This window comes from Pan paniscus, chromosome 8 (genome assembly GCF_029289425.2).
Source record: "Pan paniscus chromosome 8, NHGRI_mPanPan1-v2.0_pri, whole genome shotgun sequence".
Lineage (NCBI taxonomy): Eukaryota > Metazoa > Chordata > Mammalia > Primates > Hominidae > Pan > Pan paniscus.
Window position 1 is genome coordinate 108,031,329 of NC_073257.2, and position 25,041 is coordinate 108,056,369.

At 38.2% G+C, this 25,041-nt stretch overlaps 1 protein-coding gene across 36 annotated transcripts in view; it reads left to right on the forward strand.

Annotated features, from left to right (window-relative positions):
- Nucleotides 1-4,918: 4,918 nt before the first annotated feature.
- The window catches only part of ZNF518A (zinc finger protein 518A), a 75,583-nt gene continuing 55,460 nt past the window's right edge, over nucleotides 4,919-25,041 (forward strand). For 6 of the 36 annotated variants that reach the window (XM_057298962.2, XM_034931214.3, XM_063607493.1 and 3 more), the window contains exons 1-3: nucleotides 4,921-5,455; nucleotides 8,055-8,139; nucleotides 9,049-9,114. The gene's annotated coding sequence lies outside the window, so the exon portion shown is untranslated. The other 30 variants (XR_008620012.2, XM_034931206.3, XM_034931207.3 and 27 more) reach the window with 15 other exon arrangements.

The window sequence follows — 25,041 nt, forward strand, 5'->3', positions numbered from 1 at the left end:
CCTGGATATGCAGTTGCCTTTGAATGTCCTAGTCTTTAATGTTTGGCTTCCAAAAGGGCAAAAAGGAAAATGAAGGAGAGGAAAAAGGCGCTGGCCCTTTAAGTCTCTTGGCAGTTGCTTCAGCCTGAGGGGGAGGGACTTGCCTGCCACCTTGGAGGAGGGGTTGGGTGGTGGTGGTGCAACAATGGCTGTCCACCTCTGTGCGGACACTCCTAGGATCAGAAGTAGCAATCAGCAGTCAGAACACAGATCCCCAGTATTTGGAGGATGAGTACTTGCTCCTTATTGCCACCCAAGCCCAGCAAACTGCAAGCAAGGGACTCCAGGAAGAAGTGCACAGCTGCCTGGCTGGAGGCTACAGGGTGGGGGATGGTAGCTATTGCGAAGCTAAGAGCTGAAATTGACAGAAACTGCAATTTACCTTGCAAGCCTTCTATAGATGTCAGAGTTCCAAAATAGTTACATCAGACATATCCTGCCAGTACCACTTGTTGATAGATTCCTGCTGCTTCCTATGTTGCCATCTTCCCAGAATCCTCTCCTAAAAACTTTTCTTCTTAAGTCTTTTTGGTTTGGTTTTGTTTTTTGGAGGGGAAGAAATTTTATTTATCTGTACCCCATGAGTTTTATTAGTGATTTTTATTATTATTTTTTAAATTAATCTTTCTGTGTCAATAATTGTATAGGCCCAGTCCTCTTAACTCCCTTTCCTGTTTATCTAGCAACTGTTTGAATTATTGTGTCAGACTTTAAGCTAGGAGCTGGATGTTGATAGTTTCTATTTTTCAGTTACTCAGCTGCCTGAAGAGGTTGGGGAGATGGGAAAAAAAAAGGGAGTGAGGTAATTTCTGTCTACGTAGGGGCATTTTTCATTTAAATCTGTTGAATCTCTGCATTTTGTCCAGAGGGTCAGTTCCTTTTGCCATATCTCTGCTTTCTTGTCTTTAAAGAACATCGGTCATCTTGGTGACAGGATCAGTTAAAGTGAAGACCTATAACTTGTGGACATACATGAAATGTGGTCTTCTATTTAATCTGTAAATATTTCAGCATGTATCTTTAAATGATAAACTTTGAAGACATAACAGCAAATATATTACATCTAAAAATTAACAAAACAACTTAATATAATCAAATATCCTGTTTTCAAATTTCCAATTGTCTCATACATGTCATAAATGTGTTTTTGTCTATTTGCTTGAATCAGAATCCAAGTAACTTCCACACATGATGATTGATTGATATACAATTTAAGTCTCTTTTAATCTATAGGTTTTCTCTTTCATCTCTTTTTTCTGTGCAACTTTTTGTTTGGTTGAAAAAACAGGTCATTTGTCTTATACAGTTTCACAAAGTTGATTGTGCTCATTGTGTAGTTTAGTATGTTCCACTGACCTCTGTAATTCCTGTGAATTGGTAATACTATAGGCACTCTTGTTTTCCCATAATGACTGGTTTTCTCCCATTTTTTTGTGATATTGACAGATGTCAAACATTTTTATATGCCAACCAAAAGTTATTCATCCTTCCTCCATGCTAGTCAGAACTACTATTTTGCTCAGTTGTCAATTTGCCCAGTCCCAGGGTATAAATCATGATTGGTTTGAGTCAATTACAACAATGCTGTTTTTCTTTACCATCAATTTGTTCTAGAGATGAGTATGTGATTCCATGTTGGCAAATGAAATATAAAGAAGTTCATTAGAAAAGGTTGTTCTCTCCAGTAAAATTTGAAAGAGTGTGAGAAGATCTTTTTTTTTTTTTTTTTTTTGCTTTTTCTCACTTCTTCCTGCTTAATATACTGCTGAGGGAGGATACAATGCCTGGTGCTGTGATAGCTACATGATCTCAATCTGATTCTTGTTCTGTGTAAGTGATCTTTTTATCTCTGGAAACTTTTAGAAGTTCCGCTTTGTCTTTGATATTCTTCAATTTCATTATAATGTATCAGGGTTGAGTTTTTTTTTTTTTTTTCATTATATCTTGCTGGACACCCCATGAACCATCAAACTTTTATTAAAAGTTTGCCTTAAGATGTAATGAGCCATAATAATCTACTTTTACAAGTTCTCAAGTATAATTTATTGGTATTAACATAGTCCATATGGCATTGATCTCACAGAAATCAAATTTATCTTTTAAACTACTTTAGACAAAAAAACAAATTAATCTGCACTAACAAAAAAGAAAAGAAAAACCCTATACATTTTTATTCTTTTAAAACTTTAAATAATGAAATGTTCTATGCATATACAATAGAAATAAAGGAGTATATGTAACATATATGTGTACCAGGTTTGTTCTTAAATGTAATTAACAAGTATTCCACTTAATTCTTTTTTCTTTTTCTAAGGACTTGAATTAACTGTGCTATCTATTACATTACGCTCAGGATGCAGACAGTCTTAGGAAGAATTTGATGTGATTAGGGGTGGGGAGAGGTACCCTAAAATATTTAGGTAAGACCAATATAGTTTATACAGTTCATTTTAATGTTCTTTCTGTTTGAATATAGTATCCATGAAAAGAACTAAGAAAGAGGGACTATATCTTTCATTAAAACTTAATAAAAATGTCTTGGTCATCTAAGAAGTGTGAATTGAGAGGGAACTGTCAGGGATGCCAACCTAAAGAAAAATCTTTCTCATCCTGTGTTACAGTGTCTGAAATCTCATCTTTAGAATTGCTTTGTTGGATCATAAAATCTTTCAAATATTCAAGAAAATTCCATTGAACTGATGGCCCTCCATGAGGAATCATGTCTTATTTATTGCTAGCAGTTTCTGGCACATAATAGGTATTCAAGAAAATGTCTGCTGAATAAATATTAAACAACAAAATTGAAAAGAACATTGAGAAGAATAATACTTAAAGATCAACTAACACTTGTATGATAGATTGCCACAAGTAATTAAGCCATATCTTTGATCAGGATGTGTAACCACTTTATGCTGTATCACCCAGGCTCTTCATATATCTTTTTTTTTTTTCCCCAATTCTGATTGCACTTGATTATATTGTTGGGGGTAGAGAACCTGGGCTTGAGTTCATAGATCAGCAAAAAGAAGAGAGACATTTTTAGAGACTCTTACTATCCAAATTAATATCATTTAATCTTTTATTATCATAGTGCTTATGATGTACCAACTTATCTATGTCTTAAAAGTATGTTTACATTGTTGTAAGAACAAATATAAGTTTGATTTAAGTATGATTTACAGGTGAGAATCCTTAGAGAGAAATGAATTTCCATTTATATATTATTTTTAGGAGAAAATTTCACTGTCTTAAAGTGAGCTGCTTTATGACACAGTGTCCATGAATCGTACGCGTATTTTTTTTAATCCTTCCACCTCAGCCTCCTGAATCGCTGGGATTATAGGCACAAGCCACTGCACCTGGCATCAGTTGTATATTGAAAAGCAGAAAGAGGTTTGTAATCAAGATGGAAACTTCATTACTATCACCACCATCATCACTTTTATCATTTCCATTACACTCTTGGTGCAATGGCGTTGAGTACTCTCTTCAGTCTATCAAACAATATATAACGTGTTAGTTATATGTTGCACAGCTCTGAGAAGCTCAGAGGTTAAATGCTGTCACCTAGTAAGCAGTAGTAAGGTCTTCAGAGGGATCAACTATTTAAAGCATTAATCTAGATGTCCTATCCCCATAACTATCCTTCTCAAGTAAAAAAGTATTCCAGAATCCTTTCCTAAGCTATGATTTAGCCTTCTCCCCTTTGTATCTTTTTCTCCCTTTTAATCATCTTCCCTTCCTTCTTGATTCACTCTCCTCTCTCCTCTCCTCCCTCACCACCCCACTTCCACTTTTTTTTTCTTGCTAACCAATATGTTCAAAACCTGAAAGGAGATCAAGAGAAACCTTTCAGGTTTTGAACATAGAGGTTAGCAAGAAAAAAAAGGTGATATGAATGGTGGAAGAGGTGATATGAATGGTGGAAGAGAAAGGGGAAGAGATAAGGTAAGTCTGACTAATATTTTAATTTATTTTAACTTTCTCCAATTCTTCTATAACATAAATGCAGGTTTGCAAGGTTTTGTAGGTGAATATATATGTAGAAGTAAAAATAAAGTTATAATGTGAATACTGTGGGGGGGGATGCAATATCTTAATCGAAAAAACAAAAACTACATCAAAACACAGAACAAAAAACTCTGTCCATTTTTCCAAACTAACATCGTTTTTTGTTATTAAAAGAAAAATCTCGTTCTCTCTCTTTCTGCTGTGATGTGTGTGCATGTCTGGCTTGCACAGAAATGAGGACCTGAAGAGAGATGGGTGATGTACGATGCGGAATAAAATCCACTTTGTAAACATGTTCTTCATTCCATAATGGCATCCCCTTTGGTATTTACAGAAGATTTCTCCTTGTGTGTTTTACACAAGCATAAATATGACTAATGTGAATTTCCGCTCATTTGCCTTTTCTAGGTGGAATTGTGTAGCCCAATAAACACAATAATAAAGAAGGCTTCCTAAAGACAAAGTGAGGATTCCTCAGTGTGCTTTTTATTAAAGGATGGAGAAAATCTTGCATTTGGCTACAGGTTGACATTTTCAAAAGCCTGCCCTAAGACAAATGAAAAATATGTATCATACACATATTTTAAAAATTTTTTAAAAATTATAAATGTCATACATGCTACTTAAGAAAACACGGAACATTAAAAAATGAAAAAAATCTGATCATAGTTTCACTTTCAATTTATTGGTATATCCTTCTGCACCAAGGTTTTTTGTTGTTGCTTAAACGTTTGCCGCCACTTATTCCCTCCCCCCATTTTAAAAGGAAGATAATTTATGTAGAATTATGTAGAAAGTGAGGTATCAATTAGTAGTTTGGATTTATAAAGAACAGAAGAGGAGCCACACTGGCCTTTGGGGTAAAGCCAACCATATTAACTGTCCAGCCCTGTTGTCAGGTAGAGGAAGTATTCGTTTGAGGGAGATGTGAGCCTCCCTCATTGTAAAGATAGTTTTTGATCAATTATTCAATATATACAGGTTTGGAGTTCAGTATGTCTTCTAGAACTACTGGCGGCAGCTTCTTTCGTTGACGTGGGCTACAATGGTTGCTAAAACCTGCGTGCCAGAAGCCAGAGGTGGGGAGGCGCCATTTGCTAAACCGGAACTGGTTAAAATCTCAGGGTGGAGACCATTCCCAGTCAGCAAGGGCTTGGGAAGTGCATACAGTTCCTGCTCCTGGTGTCTACTCTGAAGAGCACAGAGTAGACGTTTGTCTGCCATTTCACCGGCAGTAGGATCAGCAGCTGCTGGTGAGCAAAGAGGTAGTAGTGGGTCACCGGACTGGTGGGCGCCGGGGCCGCGCGCTAGATGGAGAGGTCAGCGGCGAACCCAGCTCCATGGCCTGGTCTCGTCAGACCGAGCGCGGACCCTGCCGGCCTCCGTTCTCTTCCGCTTGTCTCAGGTAAAGCGCAGATCCCTCCGCCGCAGCGTGCGCTCCCGGTAGCGCTGCGATCAGCTTTTCGGCAATACCCGGATGGAAGTGTAATGGCCGCCATCAGGGACTCGCAGGCAATGGGGGACTACGACAGGTATTCCCCGTCAGCGGGACTGCCCAGACCTTTTAGGATGTCAGAACTTCTAGAGGGCCACCCAGCAGGCAAATGGCGAGTTTGTGGACCGTCAGGGTCCCCCAAACAGGTCCAGGGATCCGCCTCTTGTGAGAGGAAGCGCGAGTTAAATAGTCCCGGCCATTCAGCGCTTCCGCTTAACTTGCCGCAAAGTTTTTCTGGAGAAGTCGGGGTTTTTTTGCCGAGCGCTTTTGCCGACTGCTAGAGCTTACCCTTACTTTCTTAACCTGGGGTTGTTTTACGTCCGGGCTTTTTGAACTCTACACTCTCCTACATTCTAGGAGCTGGGTGGGAGTAGGAGACGGTGTGCCTCCGCGCTCCCCGCGGGGCAGCCGAACCCCGGAGGAAGGGGCGGATCGGGCGCGGTGTTTGGGGCGAAGCTGGGCGCGCGGCGCTCGAAGCACTCACTCGGCTTGTTTCGTGGTTGGTGGAGACAGCAAGGGCGCCCCGCAGACCGCACCCCTCGAGCTATAGGTTCGCAGGCCCGACTCGACGGCGTCCCTATTGCTGGCCCAGCGTATGGTCATTGGGGGCCATTTCTTGCAGAGATGCCCTGCTCCCTGACGCGCTCGCTCTTCTCCAGAGTTGGCCAAAGGTGCTCTTCCCCGCAGACCCTAACCACACCCAGTGGCAGTTGGATTTCTTTGTAACTGGCTTTCTCACATGTAGGGTTCATTTTGACTCTATTCGTTACATGGTGTTCTCTTTGTCAAGTAGACAGTCTCTTCCTAGGTGGCTGTGGTAATTGAAAAGTACATAGAGCGAAATGTATATAAGGAAAAATGTTTTAACTCTTAAGTGGACCGATCAAACAGATGTAGCTTTAAAGTTCAGAATACAACAGTTAAGACTCAGTTTTCTTTTTAGGTTTAAATTTGAGAGCAAGTAGTGTATGTGAGCTGTTTTAGTGCAAACATTGTTGAGTATGTTGTCAAACGTCTAAAAAACCCTAGAAAAATAAAATAAGTCAATGTTCAAGGAATTCATAAGAATGTTGGAATTTGTACAGTTGTCGCAGTGATAAAACATGAAGACACCAAACTGTCAGGATAGGAATTCTATTAACTTGAAAGTGTGCATGTTAGATCTAGTTACTGGTAATTGTTGATTTGCTTTTTCTGCAGCAAGGGGTCTGATTTGAGTGTACTCTAAGGTTGATATCCTCAGGTTTAATTTAAAACATTTAAATTGATTCAGTGAAATTTCCTAACATTTTTTGAGTTTAACTGCAAATTTATAGAAATGCATTCACTACCTTTCAGCAAAATTGTCTTTTCTGAAATTTATAAAGAGACATTGCGTTCTGTTAACACTTTGAGGGTGTTGGGATTTCCTGGGGAAGGTAAGCATAGTAAACGATGTTGATTTTTGCCATAGAAACTGTAAATTAGATCATCCCTAGATACAGAAAATTGCCAACAAAAGGGGGAGAATAAAATGTAGGTATGTTACACAACCAAATGTTTCCTGTTTGTTGCAGTGAAAATAAGTATAATTACCAATTAAAACGTTTTATATCTGGTTTTATGGAAGGACAAAAGACAGTAACCACAATGAACACCCACTGTGTGCATTGATAATGTATGAACTTTTAAATGCTTCAATTTTTTGCCATGGTCACACTTCGGATTCTGTTCTAGTCTCTCTGGTAATAGTATGCTGTAATCCCAGAAGTTTCTATATTTTGAAATATTACAGAGGGACTATACTTTAGCCTAGATCTATAATTTGACTTCAGGATATGCTTTAAATGCCCTTTAAGTGTATTTTTGTTGTTTACTTTTCTGTTTATAGTTGTTTAGAATTGTTCTCATTGAGGCATTGTGACATTGCATACTTTAGAGCACTTAATACTACTTTTTTTTTTTTTTTTTTTAATGATAGGAGACTTGAATCTTGCCCACATTCCTTCAGGTATGCTACTGAAGGTTTTGTGGCAAAGTGCTATTAGCAGAAGAAAAAGGTTTTAACACCGTCTTGAAATTTTTATTTATTATCTGGTCCCAGGTGTGTAGGCTGTGAGTATTTCAGTTCTATATGGGGTATTGGCTTCTCATGATGAGCAGTTTTCATGGCATATTAGATACCAGAAATGAGTATTAAGGGTTAGTATTGTGGTGGTAGGATAACTGAATTGGAACCGGATCCAGATATTATTTCTAGTTTTGTGACTTTGGGCAAGGCTCATTTTCTTTTTCTTGTAATAAATGAAGATACTGAGTTAGATTGATTCTAAGCTTTAGGTTGTGACTTTTGCAAATTTGTGACATGTTATCACTGGTCATCAATGATGTATGCTTAAGTGTATACAAGTTTTTTCTTTTTTTTCTTTTTTTTTTTTTTTACATTTCTTTATACACCTAAGTTGAATGTGAAGTGTAATTGAACAGTTTTTGTCGTCAAAAGTTTTAAAATCTTGGTCTTCATTTCCAGATATCATCTCTTCTTTTGATCACTGTTCCTGATTGTGACATTGTGCAAGTGTTAAATTGTGTGCCTTTTGTTCCTGAAGAAAGAGGTATGGTAAAGATTGAAATACTGGAGTATATAGTCTATTAAGTAGTAAGTTGGTATGTTTTAATATTGGACTAAATAAAGTAAAATATAGGTTAAGTATCCCAAATCCAAAAATCCAAAATGCAAAATTTTTTGAGTGCTGACATGATGGTCAAAGGAAATGCTCTTTGGAACATTTTGGATTTTGAATTTTTGGATTTGAGATGCTCAACTGGTATAATGCAAATATTCTAAAATCCTAAAAAAGAAAAAGAAAAAAAGAAACCCTTCTGTTCCCAAGCATTTCAAATAAGAGACACTCAACCTGTAGTTTACATATACATGAGTTTTCATAAGCTATATAAGTTATAGTTTTATTTTATTTTTTGGCTAAAATAAAATACTTAAACATGAATTTTCATTTTAATCTAAGCAAGAAAAGTAATTTTTGGTTTCATAGTTTATTACTTAACATTTTATTAGAAATCCAAATATAACTTTAACTGTATCATCCTTCTAAATAGAAAAGTGGCATTAAAGTCTTCTGGGTAATGAACAGTGGAGATAAAGGTGGTAGATAGATGTTTCAAAGCTTTATGAATGGCCAGAAGATTGTGGTTTTGGTCTAGTAAGTGCAAAGCAATGTACCTAAAGAAAAATTATCTGATATGTGTTTATATTATGACTAATAGCATCTTCATTATGAATCAGGAAAGGGACTTGGGAATCACTATAGTGTTATGATTGGTTTCTTGAAGACAATCATGTGAATGTCTGGGTGTAGACAAAAAAGGAGGAAAAATATGCCAACAAATCTATGGTATTATAAGGAAAGCTTTGGAAATGTAGTGGAAAATATTGTACCCATGTAAAAAAACATGTTTTTTCTACCCTCAAAACACAGATGTCTCTTACTGTTTGTGTTGGATAGGTCCTGGGATCTTTGAAATGCTAAGATTCTTGGATACCACAGTATCATAAAATTCCTCTAAATGCAGTAAGTATACACATAAGTATAACCGTAAATTAGGAATAAGATTATTTATGTAACTGCTGAAATAGCTGACGTAGACTATACCACCTTACAGTATTGCTTTAATTATCATAATAACCGTGTTCTTCCCTGAACTTCACCAGCAAATGGATTTCTGTTCAGGGCCATTTTTTTACAAAGGCATGAATTTTTATTTTGTCAGAAAATAATGTACATTGAGTAGAGAGCAGTAGAGCTGAGTTGAGGTACCACGTTACCGTTTATGTCATTAAGTAATTTTTTCCTATATAATATTTGTTTGACTTCTACCACGAGATTCACATGGGTACTGTGTTATTCCTGAAGAGATAAAGTAATTCTGAATGCTAAGAATTTTCCTAAAGGTTGAGCATCCCAAATCTAAAAGCCTGAAATCTAAAATACTCCAAAATCTGAAACTTTTTGAGTGCTGACATGAAGCTCAAAGGCAATCATCACTGGAACATTTTGGATTTTGGATATTCAGCCAGTAAGTAATGCAAATATTCCAAAATCCACAAAAATCTGAAATCTGAAACACTTCTAGTTCCAAGCTTTTTTGTTTTGTTTTGTTTTGTTTTTTTGAGACGGAGTCTCACTCTGCCACCCAGGCTGGAGTGCAGTGGCGCGATCTCGGCTCACTACAACCTCTGCCTCCCGGGTGCAAGCAATTCTTCTGCCTCAGCCTCCCGAGTAGCTGGGACTATAGGCGCATGCCACCATGGCTGGCTAATTTTTTTTTTATTTTTAGTGGAGACGAGGCTTCGCCATGTTGGCCAGGCTGATCTAGAACTCCTGACCTCGAGTGATCTGTCTGCTTTGGCCTCCCAAAGTGCTGGGATTACAGGGGTGAGCCACTGGATTACAGGCATGAGCCACTGCTCCCGGCCTACTTCCAAGCATTTTAGTTAAGGAATATTCAGTTTGTACTATTTGAGCCAGACTACTCAGAAAAAGTAATGTAATGAAGAATGAAAGCTGTAGTTGTAGTGAAGTAAATAGGAGACTGCTGTGTGATGACTGACCAAAACGATTTGTATTAATTTATCTTGAAAACTTGTGAGCAAAGTCTGACTAAAAATTTAAAGTTGTGACTGGTATGGCTGCATGAAACAAGTGTCAGAATATTAGAATGAAGGTACATGATGTGAAGTTTCAGAAAATTAAGTGGGCTTCACATAGGTCTCATTTCATGAGGAAAGTCAAATAATTTCAAAATGTAGTAAGCTTATCGTCAATTCCTGATTAATATTGGTTTGTTGAAGGTTGTGGCTGGTAAAAGACGTGTCATATATTGTTTTTGTCAACTCAGTATCTCTTCATTTAGAGAACCACCCCTCCCCTATTCTGAGTGGTTGGTGGGCTGTCCGTCAGTCTTACTGTCTTATAACCTGAGCTTGGTCATCCCCGTTGCAACAGTGATAGCTGTTACTCATGCAGAGCCAGTCAGAATCCTTTTTTTGAAATTTATGGTTGAATGCTAGGTCAAAGATACTACCTTTTCTCTGAAATTGTTAATCTGGGAAGGTGCTGGTGACATTCTTTACCACGTGTATGAAAAGCGCATCTGTGTAGTGGGAGAAAGTGAAGCCATAAGGAGATGGGAGATGGATGGTGGTAGTGCCAGTTTCAATCTCAGGGAACATGGTAAGTGGTACCTACTTTTCTTTTGATTTTGTGAACTATCCTGGTGTCCTTCTCAGTCCTTGTGCCAAAATTTTTTGTGTAAATTGGTTTGAATTGGATTGCAGCAGAAAGTGTTCTGATGAATATATGGCCCTTATGAATTTAAGGTCTAAAGTTTCAGATTGATCATTCACATCCTTCTGTAGTTCGCCACTTTCCTATACCTTATAAGGAGTTCCCTTTATTTATTCATCATTTGTGCGTGCATTCAATCTACTTTCACTCAACCTACAAACATTTTTTTGAGTGTCCACTATGTACAAGTATGTGCAACTGCCTGGATAGGCAAGATTATATGTACTAGACTGAGTGGATGGTGGATATATAGCATATTTTTATTTATTTCTGGTGCACAGATTAATAAGCGTGTGTTGAGAATAATGACTGTGGTGCTTGGCATCTAAGTAATAATGTAAGAACGAGAATTCCTTGTCTTGGAAGTGCTTCTAGTTAAGGAATTCGTATTAATATACAGCAAACACAACAGAAAAAAACAGATAAATGAATGCACAGTTGTATTTTAAGTGAATTTTGATGGGAAGGAAGTGAGCAGGTTGGCCCATTTAGGAAGATTTCCTGAAGAATATACAACTTTAAATGTATTTCTGCTTATGAATGTGGCTTTGATAGGCACAGAGAATAACTGAAAAAAGGATGGAGTTAAAAATGATTATAGGCTGATCCAGGTTGGAGTGGAGATTGGTTTCACTGTAACAATATGTGTTCTTTGGAAATGAGGTAGTGGAAAATAAGGTGACTGTTTTAGGTAAATCTATGTATGAGGCATTTGGAAAGCCAAGCAGAAATTTTGGCCCTTTCTACTAAGATGGAGATTTCTTTGAAAAAATGTATATTTCTTTTCATATAATTTCATTTTTGTATGCTAAAATATGAATTAAGTGTGATGAAATACTGTAAAATTACTCATTTTGGCAAAAACCTTTGTTTTATTCATCTGTCTTGAAGATTTTTTAAAAATAGCAATTAACTTGGAATGCCGATTTATAAATATGTATATATAACCTTTCTCAAAAAGGGAAAGGTAAGAAGAAATATTATATATATTTATTTATTTCTTACCTTTCTCTTTTTGAGAGATCTCTTAGTAATAGTCAAAGCCATACCCTATTCCTTAGTGAGAAAGCCAGTTTGAAACGAATGTAGCAATAGATGTAAAAACATTTAAAGGCGTTTTAATGTGGCTTTTTAATGAGGTGGCTTATGCCTGTAGTCCCAGCACATTGAGCAGCTGAGCTGGGAGGATCGCTTGAGCCCAGGAGTTCAAGACTAGCCAGGGCAACATAGTGAGACCCCATCTCTATTTAAAAAAAAATGTTTTTAAAGATAAGGAACAGACTTAAAGTGATGATTGATTGCTCATAGAACGTTCATTTTGGGCTCCAGAACTAGGAATCATGTAGAATTTATTGTTGTGTCATTGTCTCATTAAATGCTGTAGTTTCCTATGTCCTTGCCTACCTTCTTTCCTTATAGCCTCGCATCTGACCCTCAACTCAGAGAGTAGCAGTTGGATTATTCCATTATACCAAGGTTGGCAAGCTTTTGCTGTAAATGGCCAGATAGTAAATATTTTAGGCTTTGTGGGCCATATGGTTTCTGGTGCAACTATTGTAACACAAAAGAAGCCATAGGCAATATGTAAATGAGTGAGTGTGGCTGTATTCCAGTGAAACTTAATTTACAAAAACAGGCAGCAGGCCAGATTTGGCCCGCAGGCTGTCATTTCATTCCACAAACTGTCTCAGTCACATCTGCGCACCTGCTAGCATCTTTATTTATCCTCCCCTCTAGTTACTATAGATGGATCATGTTTGCTCCTTTCTAAGTTCACCTCTTCAGCTCGTTCACTAGATTCCGTCCGTTCTAACCTGAAGGACTTCACTGCTGCATTTCTTTCCTATCCTTTATCATCAATTTTTTTATTTTTACTAGATCATTTTAATAAGCGTGCAGTCATACTGTAATTCCTCCCACCTTTAAAAAACAAAAAATAAATTGAAACAAAACAAAACAACTCCTTTATCTTAAAACTCCTTGAAAGAGTTGTCTGCACTACATCACTACTTCCTCTCTTCCCATTTTGCCTTACATCCAAGCTTGTCAGCCTTTCTCCTCTATAACTCCACTGAAACTGTTCTAATCCATGGTACCAGTGATCTTCACATTAAGTCTAGTTAGTCATCTTACTTGACAGAGTTGTTCAATCCCTTATCCAGTAAACATTTTCTTCATTTTGCTTTGAGGATACCACATTCTTGATTTACCTTAACTCTTATTGGTCATTTCTTTTCTGTCTCACTTGCTGGTTCTTTTTAATCTCTTTCTGTTGGATGTGTTATAGAATCTTGAGGCTCAGGCCTTGGACTGCTCTTTTTGTTTATTCCCCCTGGTGATTTCATCCTGCTCCAAGTACTTGAAAGTACATATGTACATATACACACACCGATAACTCCCCAAATTTCATCATCCACCTAGCCCTCTGTATTCTATATCCAGCCACACAGTCCACATTTCCTCTTGGATGTCAAATAGACATCTCAGATGTTACATGCCTAAAATGGAACTTTTGATAAACTTTCCTATTACTTTAACAATCTTTTATATCTCGGTGAATAGCAACTCAGTTCTTTCCAATGCTGTCAGAACTTCTAGAGTTATCCTTGACATGTCTCTTTCTTTCAGAGAAAGCATGTCAGGATATCTTGTAGGTGCTAGCTTCAAAATATATTCAATCTGACCATGCCTCATTGTCTCAGCCAAACCACTGTCAACTCTTACTTGGATAATTGTACTGTGTAGTCTTTGTCTTTACTCTTAATCCCTCCTGAATACTCTGTTCTTAGCATAGCAGCCCAAGTGATAGAAGTAATTCGACTCATGGTAATTCTCTGCCCACAATGCTCCAGTAGCTTCCTCTCTGATTCAGAATAAAACCAAAGCCTTTACAGTTTCTATCAGGGCCTGTTTCTGTCCCCTTGTTACTTCTCTGACCTCATCTTCTAGCTTTCCCTCTAATGCTTTCTGTTGTGGTCATACTGATTTTCTTGGTGTTCCCCAAATGTGTTAGGCACATTGCACACTCAGGGTCATGTCACTAACTTTTGTTTTCTTGGATTGTTGGCTTCCTCAGCTCTTTAAGATACTGACTCCAATAAGACCTTTTCAAGTGAGGGCTCCCTGACTTAATATGTAGAATTACAACACTCTGATTCTGCCTTTCTGTCTTTGCTTTATTTTTCTCTGTAGCAGTTGTTGCCTTTGAATATACTTTATAATTTACTTACTTTGTTTATTACCTAAATAATCAGTAAAATGTTACCTCCGTGAGGGGAGGGATTTTTGTCTGTTTGGTTTACTGCCATATTCCCAATGCTTAGAACGTAGATGTGGTGCTAGCTACAAGTCTGGCAGCATCCCACATGCTGGTGATGTAGTAAAGAACATTACAGATGTAGTTCTCACCCTTACGCAACTTATATTCGAGTGGTAGAGACAGATAGAAAATAAATGGGCAAATAAATAAAATATTGCCAGAGATATTAAGTGTTACAAAAAAGAAATAGAAAAGGATAAAGTGGCGATTTTTTTTTTTTTTTTTTTTTTTTTTTTTTTTTGAGGAAGGGATGGTTTATAGGGAAGGGCCCTTCTGAGGTGGTGGCATTTGAGCTGAGACCTAAAAGATGAGAAGGATGTAGCCTTTTGAAGAATGGAAGAAAGCACATTTCAAGTAGGGAACAGCAGGTGCAAAGGCCTGAGATAGGATGGATAGGAAGAATATTTGAGGAGCTGAGAATCTGTGGCAGCTTGTTGGTGTATATGTACAATGGGGAGAGTGGTGTGAGATGAAGTTGAAAAAGACCCGAGACCAGATACCTCTGTTTCTTGCAGGCCTTTGTAAAGAGATTAAATTTTATTTTAAGTGCCTTGTTGCTATAGGCTGAATGTTTATGTCCCCCTTCCCCATCCTCAAATTGATACATTGAAACCTATTCTCCAGTGTGATGGCATTTGGAAGTGGGGCCTTTTTAAGAGGTGATTAGGTCATAAGGGCAGAGTCCTTATGAATGGAATTAGTACCCTTATAAAAGAGACCCCAGAGAGCTCTATTTTGTCATGTGAGGACACAGTGAGAAGATGGCCACCTGTGAACCAGGAAGTAGGCCCTCCCCAGACACCAAATCGCCAGTGCCTTGATCTTAGACTTCTTAGGCTTCAGAATTGTGAGAAATAAGTCACTCAGTCTATGGTACTCTGTTACAGCAGCCAGAACAGAGTAAGACACTTGGGAAACCACCAAGGAGCTTTAAGCAGGGGAGCTTTGTGATATGTTTTATTTTAAGAAGAACATTTGCTCCTGTGTGGAGGATGGACTCAGAGGAGGGTGGTGGACAAGGTGGAAGCATGGATGCCAGTTAGGAGGACGTTTTCATTCATGTTAGAAATGATGGTGGCCTGGACTAAGATGATGACAGTGGATAGGAAGAGAGGAAGGGAAATACAAGATCTGTTGGTTTTGTTTTTGTTTTTGTTTTTTCGAGACGGAGTTTTGCTTTTGTTGCCCAGGCTGGAGTGCAATGGTGTGATCTCGGCTGACTGCAACCTCCACCTCCCGGGTTCAAGTGATTCTCCTGCCTCAGCCTCCTGAGTAGCCTGGATTACAGGCATGTACCACCATATCTGGCTAATTTTGTGTTTTTAGTAGTGGCGGGGTTTCTCTATGTTGGTCAGGCTGGTCTCAAACTCCCGACCTCAGGTGATCCACCTGCCTCAGCCTCGCAGAGTGCTAGGATTACAGGCGTAAGCCACCTCGCCCGGCCCAAGATCTGGTTTTGAGTTGGAATTGACCAGGCTTGCTTATGGATTAATGTGGGGAGTAAGGGATGGAGGAATCAAGGATGAGTCTTGATTTCTGGGTTGTGGAACTATGTGAATTTTAGTGCCATATAGTAAGATGGGGACATCCAGGGAGTGTAACTTCTAATCATGGAGGCAGGTGCTGTATAGACCTAGAGAAAAATTAAACCATTTATATTATTTTCTGAAGCTGAGTAAGAATGGATCACATGATAACATGTTCTCCCAGCAAATAGCAGTACATCTTTTGATTTTCTTCCCTCCCCTCGTGTATTCCAAATCAAAATCTGCCTATTCTAAATCACTGTCGCAGCAAAATGACAAACAGAAAAAGAAAAGAGCAAAAGATGAAAATAATCCCTTTTCTATACTGAATTCAATGGTCCTTATGTCACTTTGGACAAATTAGTTCAGATTTTTCTCCCAATTCCTACCTATTAAAAAGGTGATTTCTGCCAGGGTGTGGTGGCTTATGTCTGTAGTCTCAGCACTTTGGGAGGCTGAGGTAGGCAAATTGCTTGAGACCAGGAGGTCAAGACCAACCTGGGCAACATGGTGAAACCCCATCTCTTAAAAAAAAAAAAAAAAAAAAATTGGAAAAATTAGCTGGGCATGGTGGTGCATACCTATAGTCCCAGCTACTTGGGAAATTGAGGTGGGAGAATCAATTGAGCCCAGAAGGGCGAGGCTGTAATGAGCCGTAATTGTGCCATTGCAGCACTTCAGCCTGGGAGACAGAGTAAGACCCTGTCTCAAAAAAAAAGATGGGGGGTTATGGGAGTGATTTCTGACTCTGTGTTTTAAACCAAGTTCCAAATTATTGCAGCAAAAAAGTTTACATGCTCTTTGAAGTTTGCTAGAAAGTGATTTAATCTAAAATCATAGTCATATATTTGATTTGAAAATGAGAGAATGAATAGCTTAAAAATACATGGGTTAGACACTTGTGTACCCAGCCTTCTGGTTTTTGTGAGGGAAAAATGAGAAATAGTAAGTAAAACTTGCATTTAGGAAGCTTATAAATTATCTGGGGAGGTAAAACTTAAATAATGAAATTATGTAATAGTATAAAGCAATTTGTAATAAATGGTGAGCACTGGCTACTCTTTAAGTGGATACTCAGAGAAAGGAGAGATTTAGTGTATATTGTAAAAGGTTACATGTCCCTATAGGAAGCAGAATTTGAAAGGAAGTTTGAATAGTGTTGAATTTAGATAGAAGGAAGGAGATGCCATGCCTGGTGACCGAAAACTATATGAACAGAACAAAGGTAAATAAAGGTGTATGTGTGGGTAAGCATCTTTTATATTGGGCACAGTGAGAAGTCATAGTTTCAGGGAGTAATAAAGAATAAGCTTTACCTGAACCAAGAACTGCTTCTGTATTTTAATTTTTAATTTTAAACTCCTTTATAATTGTATACCAATATCAATTGCATACCAGAATGGTATGTGACTCACAGATACACTAGAATTTTGAACATTTCTAGATCTGTATTTAATTACTTTTGAATATTTAATTACTTTTGCATATTTAACCCTACATTTCTTTTTTTCTTCTTCTTTTTTTTTTTTTTTTTTGAGACAGGGTCTAGCTCTGTTGGTCTGGAGTGCAGTGGTGCTTGGCTTGCTGCAACCTCTGCCACCCAGGTTTAAGGGATCCTCCCACCTCAGCCTCCTGAGTGCCTGAGAATACAGGCACATGCCACCACACTTGCCTAATTTTTAAAATACTTTTGTAGAGATGAGGTCTCACTGTATTGCTCAGGCTGGTCTTGAACTCCTGGACTCAAGCAGTTCTCCTGCCTCTGCCTCCCAAAGTGCTGGGATTATAGGCCTGAGCCACCATGCCCAGCCTACATTTCTTTTTCTATGCTTAAGTTGTTCACAGTGATTTGGAAGGAGCTGGCTTTGGTTACATATGTAAACTGTATACAACCATTTCTTGCACTCTTAAAATGTGATAGGCATTAGTCTCTCAGGTAAACTTTTTGAAAACTTAAAACAGCTGCAAAAAAAAGTAAGCCCAAAATGTTTGTTTCAAGTCATGAATAGATAATAGTTATTTTGAGGGCACTAAAATAGATTCTGCTTTGAAAGTAATATTCTTAGGCTGTGTGTGTGTGTGTGTGTGTGTGTGTGTGTGTGTGTTTCTAGATTCCTTTTAGCAGAACCTTATATTTTTCAGTAAGGTTTTACTGTTACATGCTGCTTTGGTTTGATCACCACTCATATATTCATTCATATGACTGTTTTGCCTGTATCTGCAGAAAAAGGATTGAATGACTTAAGGAATGCAGTAGTTTTTTATTTGATGAGACAACTTACAGAGCTACATGCTGAGTCATGAATATAGCTAAGCTAAAACTAGAGTTTTTAGTTTTTTTTGGTGTTTAAGCAACTTGAATATAGTTAAGTAGCAGATAGATTCTTCCTTTTTAGACTCTATAGAATGCCTTTGACTTTTAATTATTTTAGAAAGCAAATATAACTGTCTAGGAATGTTGCCTTTTGATGAACTCTTCAAATCTTCCTTATATTTGGCATTTTACTTTGGGAATTATCTTTTAAAAATCTTTCCGGACCCAATGTGTGATTTCTTTTTTTTTTTTTTATTGCGACAGAGTCTCGCTGTGTCGCCCAAGCTGAAGTACAGTGGCGTGATCCCGGCTCACTGCCAACCTCTGCCACCCGGTTTCAAGTGATTCTCATGTCTCAGCCTCCTGAGTAGCTGGGATTACAGGCAACCGCAACCATGCCCGGCTAACTTTTTGTATTTTTAGTACAGATGGGGTTTCGCCATGTTGGCCAGGCTGTTCTTGAACTCCTAACCTCAGGTGATCCGCCCGCTTTGGCCTCGCAAAGTGTTGGGATTACAAGCATGAGCCACCGCTCCCAGCCGTGATTTCTGACCTATGTATGTTAACATTACCAGTTCCTTGGCTCCTCACTTTTTATTTGGATTGTCACTCTAGTCGCTTAATTTCCTCATTTCTATTTTTACTCTTTCTCCAGTTTATCTTGCTGTCTAGTACCCTTCTAATATTTCTAATGTACTGCTTTTATAACTTTTTTCTGTTCTTAAATTAACAATTGCTTCTGTTTACCTTTCATTTCCAGTTCAGACTATAGAGGGCAGCCTCTATAGTCTGTTCTCACTTAACCTCCCCATCATGCATTCCCTTTTTCATCTAGACCCTGTGGTACCTTAGGAGAAAAATACTTTTCTTCCATTGTTTCTTTATTCTTTTCTTGTGGTTTAGATTGCCTTTGCTCCTTTCTTACATGTTTTAAGTGCTGCTACTCTTTAAAGGGTCCTCACAAAACCTACCTTTCTGTGAAGTAAACACAGTCATCGTTGATTTGTCAACTTTCTGTAGTACGTAAGAAGCCTTTGATTACAAGCAGTAGAAACCAATGTGAGCTAGCTTATGTTGAAAGGGGGGATTATTTTAAGGATACAGGATTTCCTGGAATTCAAGAGTAGGAATATATAGGCAGACCTCATAAAGGCTTGTGGTGGTGACATTGCCCTCTTGGTTTCAGTCAGGGTTCTTAGGAGAGCTGATGATTTTTCTCCTATTGATTTGGTTTTCTGGTTTGTTTTTTGCTATACCATGCTGTCGTTTCTTTAAAAAAAATTAAACTATTGTCAGTAGTTTGGAGGATATCCTTCTGCAGATCTGTGCTTATACGCACATATGCTTATAAGATCTTTCCTCTTAGCATGAAAACAAGGATCATTTCTCCTAATTTAAAAATGTATTCTGTGCCTCAGTCTGCAGCTTCCTTTGTTGTTGTTTTTTTAGACAGGTCTCGCTGTGTCACCTAGGCTGGAGTGCAGTAGCATGATCACGGCTCACTGCAGCCTTGACCTCCCAAGCTGAAGCAATGCTTCCATCTCAGCCTCCCGAGTAGCTGGGACTACAGGTGCATGCCACCATGCTCAGCTAATTTTTGTATTTTTTGTAGAAATGGGGTTTCGCCATGTTTTCCAGGCTGGTCTTGAACTCTTCAGCTCAAGCCATCCACCCACCTTGGCTTCCCAAAGTGCTAGGATTATAGGCATGAGTCACCATGCCCAGCCTACAACTTCCTTTTTAAAAATTAAAAAAAAAAATTGCTTGGAATAAATACTGTTCCAAGTCAATTCAGTACACATACTTCTTTCTGTATAATTTCATGTGGATGTTCCGTAATTTTATAATTTTCCTATTCTGGGCATTTAAGTGATACTGATATATCCATATTTATATATTATGTTTTTTTGGTTGAGGGGGAGGATATTCTTAAAAGTGAGGTTTTTGTGAGTATACAAAATTGAGTATTTTCAAGGAAAATATAAATTACCAAAGTGTCTCAAGCAGTAGAAAATCTAAAGAGCCCAGAAATCATAGAAGAACTTGCAAAGGTTGTAAGGTCTAAAAATCTGAAGTGTTACTAGGTCCATATGGTGTTCTTGGTGCAGTCTGTATAATTTTAAGGAAAGAACAAAAATTAAACTGTTGTCAGTAGTTTGGTTAGTGAACTATTTCAGAGCAGATGAAATAGTGGTAAGTACTCCAATCCATTTTACAAATCCTCTGTAATACCACTACCAAAACTGTTATAGATAGCAAAAAAAAGTTCTAAATAACACTTTGTCAGATGAAATTCAGCACTTTATTAAAGAATAATATGCTGCATATTGCAAAAATAGTTCAACATTATAGTTGCTATTCATTTCTTTGTATAGCATATAGAAATAAATATATAGGCAAAATTAGGTTGGTGTTACAATTTTTAGTATTTCTTTTAACAGTATCAAGATCAGGAAACATATTACTAGTTGAATACCATTTGTTTTCGTATAAAATACATGTATTTTTGTTGTTGTTGTTGTTGTTGTTGAGATGGAGTCTCGCTCTGTCGCCCAGGCTGGAGTGCAGTGGCGTAATCTCAGCTTACTGCAACCTCCACCTCCTGGGTTCAAGCGATTTTCCTGCCTCAGCCTCCCGAGTAGCTGGGATTACAGACATGCGCTACCACACCCGGCTGATTTTTGTATTTTTAGTAGAGATGGGGTTTCACCATGTTGGTCAGGCTGGTCTTGAACTCCTGACCTCAGGTGATCCTCCCACCTTGGCTTCCCAAAGTGTTGGGATTAAAGGCGTGAGCCACTGCTTCTGGCCGCATCTTTTTATTTATGTAACAACACTGCATACATAACTGCTATTCTGGTTGTATTAATTCCCATTACTTTTTAGGTAGCCTTATTCCTCACAAATTAATTGTTAAATAAACCGACTAAAAACACTTCTCTTATAGCATGAATTTATATAGCATGAATGAAATTCAGTAACATAATTCATCATTCTCTTGAGTGTTTACCATTAACTTTGACGCTTGTGTTAAAGTGTTCTCTGCAGTGGTATGACTGGGTACGTGTGTGTTGATATGGAGAACACAGAATTGAATGATACCTATATTGTTTTGATCTCTTCTTCACCTTTAGTGTCAACATTGATCTGTTTTATACTGGCAGCAAGTATATTATTTTGAGTTTAAGAAAAACTCAGTTGGTTTACCACAGAAATCACTTGCTTTGTTTGAGAATTTGCATCATGCCACTTTTTCATAAAGTTTCATAAAATTGCAGTCTAGAGACAAAAAGATTGCTGTTCTCACAAAGTCCAAATGTAAGGTGTTTGCTTGTGCTATCATAAGGTAGTATGCCAGTGTGGAGGCCATGGTGATCTAAGACAGCATTTTATGAAACACTGACCTAAGAGTAACCAGTGATCACTAGGAACATTTTTGTATGTGTATTCTTCTTGACTTTTAACTTTTTACGCATTTGTTTATCCATTTTCTATCCATCTATCAGTATTTGAACAAATTAAACTCTGTATGTCTACTGTTTATTTTTTTTTCACTTAAGGTATGTTAGATATCATTGTGTTAATAAATGTGAGTTTACAGTATTGGTTTTTAAATTGCATAATATTCCCTTAAAATACTGTAATTGATTTAATCATTATTTATTGGTGGACACTTATTTTTAATTTTGTGATTTTATAAACGATGGCACAAATAATATTTCTGATTATTAGCTTTAGGATGCATTTCTAGAAGTGAATCAGAAGTTGTATGCCTTTTCTCCAGACTTTTTATGTATGTATTGCAAACTGTTCTTTATAAAGGTCATGCCAGCTTTTATCTCCATCATTAGTATATCGTTGTGCCTTTTTTCCCTCACTGACCAACACTAGGTATTAGAAATATGTAACATCTTTTGCAATCTGATTGGCAGAAGTTTTCTTGTTTTTATTTGTTTTGAATTCTAGTGAAGTTGGGCATGTTTTCACTTATATTCCTCTGTGACTTTCTTCTTTGGGTCTTTTGCCTAGTTTGTAACTTGTTTTTATTTTTATTATGAAATGTGTTTATGGACAAAATGCACACTATGTATGTGGTTTAAAGATAAAACAAATATCTGCATACCAACTATTTAAGAAACAGAAGCTCCTTTCCTCTACCCTCATTGTGTTCTCTCTGGACATATCCTCCTCTCTGCTCCTAACGAATATGAAACTACCATTCTGACTTTTGGTATTTTGGTGACTATAAACAACAAATTGTTTAGTTTTGAAAATTTGGTAGCAAGCCTAAATCTGGCTATACAGTGAAAAGGTAACAGTGCCACTAGTAGATGAAGGCTCCCAGGAGAAGTTAAGGTAACAGCATACCTGGATCATAGTCTGGTTTTAGCTTCTCTGGAGTTTATCAGAGCCACTTTTGGGGAAGTCTAGGTAAATCATGAGTGAATCCTAGCAACCTTAGGGCCCACTGTAAGCAGAGAATCTGGCGGGCTCAGAGTATAGACCAGATAGTGGATGTCTGAGAGAGGCTACTCTGTAATTTTGGTTTCTAAGCTCACCATGCAGTTGATCTGGATATAAAGGTATGGAGGGAAAAGCAGGAACATCATGAGTTTATGTCAATACAAGCCAAATACAGATGAGAATCTGGGCCAGGCTTACCTGGGGATTCTGTCCAATGGTTGAAAAGATGGTACAGTGTCAGTGACATTTTTGGTGATGGAAGTCCTCAATGTGTCTTTTGATGTCAAAGATGTCTTGTCTTTGGACTGACAGGAGCATGTGATCTGTGGTCTAACTGTTTGTTATCCTGGTATTTCCCTTTACTCTCATCTTGGGGATATTATTTACTTCTCTCTCCTCCATTTGATCTCCCAATGCATATTATGTCATGTCTTTCTCTCTCTCTGTTTATTCTTTCATTTTGCTGGAGTATATCTTATAGTAACAACTTGGGGAAGGATGTCTGGCAGGTAAATTTTGAGATTTTGCATGTCTTCATTTTACCCTTATACCTAGACCCTTGGTAAAATGTAGAATTCTCGGTTGAAAGCTTTATGCCAGAATTCGAAGGTATTGCCCCTTTGTCTTTGTCCATCTGTTATTGTTGCTGAGAAATCTAAAGTCATTTGGTTTCTAATCCTTTGTTTTCTGACCTTTTTTGTTTCTATTTAGAAACTGGATTTTGTCTCTACTGTTAGGAATCTTTGCAATGATATGCCTGCGTACCTTACACTGAGCACTTGGTGGACATTATCATCCTGGAAACTGATTTCCTACAGCTCAGTACTTTAAAAAGTTATTTTATTGATGATTTCCTTCCCCTTTGTACTCTCTTCCTGCCCTCCTGTTAGTCAAATGTTAGACCTCCTAGATTGCTCCTCTTTCTTACCTTGTTTCTCCTATTTTTCATCTCTGTGTTTTGTTTTTTTCTGAGAGGTTATTTCACCTTTACCTTATAGCCCTTCTGTTGCCCCTTTTTGGTTATGTTTTCTTATTTCTTAGAGTTCTTTTTGTTCTTTTGATGTTCCCTTTTTGTGGCATCCTGTTCTTATTTCTTATATCCCTAGAAATCAATGAGTTTTAAATGTTTTGTCTTGGCCGGGCGCGGTGGCTCACGCCTGTAATCCCAGCACTTTGGGAGGCCGAGGTGGGTGGATCACCTGAGGTCGGGAGTTCGATAACCAGCCTGACCAACATGGAGAAACCATGTCTCTACTAAAAATACAAAATTAGCCTGGTGTGGTGGCACATGCCTATAATCCCAGCTACTAGGGAGGCTGAGGCAGGAGAATCGCTTGAACCTGGGAGGTGGAGGTTGCGGTGAGCCGAGATCGTGCCATTGCACTCCAGCCTGGGCAACAAGAGTGGAACTCCATCTCAAAAAAAAAAATGTTTTGTCTTAGTACATAGTCTCAGTTTCTAACAAATTACTTTTTTTGATTTAATTGGTCTGGATCTTGAACTAATATTAGAGGGTTTTCTCAGATGTCCAGTAATCCTTGGCTGGCTGCTTGTGTCTCAGAAGCTCATGGAAAGCCCTGTCTGAACCCACAGAAGGGCTTGTAACACAAGGTTTTGACTCCCACTGTGGGGAGCTCTTTGGGCTGGGCCAGGCACCAGAATCTGGCCCAGTGCTTCTCCAACTAGTGAAGCTCCAGGATTTTTTTTGAGACGGAGTCTCGCCCTGTCGCCCAGGCTGGAGTGCAGTGGCATGGTCTCAGCTCACTGCAAGCTCCGCCTCCCAGGTTCACACCATTCTCCTGCCTCAGCCTCTCGAGTAGCTGGGACTACAGGCGCCCACCACCACACCCGGCTAATTTTTTGTATTTTTAGTAAAGACGGGGTTTCACCGTGTTAGCCAGGATGGTCTTGATCTCCTGACCTGGTGATCTGCCCGCCTCGGCCTCCCAAAGTGCTGGGATTACAGGCGTGAGCCACCGTGCCTGGCCTGATTTTTTTTTTTCTTTTACCTCAATCTGTTACAGCTGATAATTTTAAAGCATAATAAAAATAAATTGCCAGAATAATGAAATTTTAAAAATGAAGACATACAAAACATAAGTACATATTTTTATTATTAGATTCAACAGATAAGTCTAACTCTGAAAAGTTTATAAATGTTTATTTTCGGTTTTGGTACTTACCTTGTCATGGACTGGTGATAGATGGCTTATGGACCATCAGCAGACCATAGTTTAAGGAGCATTGCTGTCGCCTAGGAGCCAACTTAGAAGCAGAAAAAAAGGGGATATGAGGTGAGGGTTTGTGTCTCATGTATATGGTCGTTTAATCCTCTTGGTTTTGGCATAGTGCCTACTCTCTCCCCTGTGCCTGGTCTCCCCTAAAACAAAGATTCGTTTTACCCACTGTAGAGAGTAAGCCTCTAGACTTCTGTAGTGGGGAAACAACAGTAACCAATAGCATGATAGAGTGGGGAAGAGAATCTTAGCATCCAACTATAAGTCAACCAACTTTCTCCAAATTTCTTT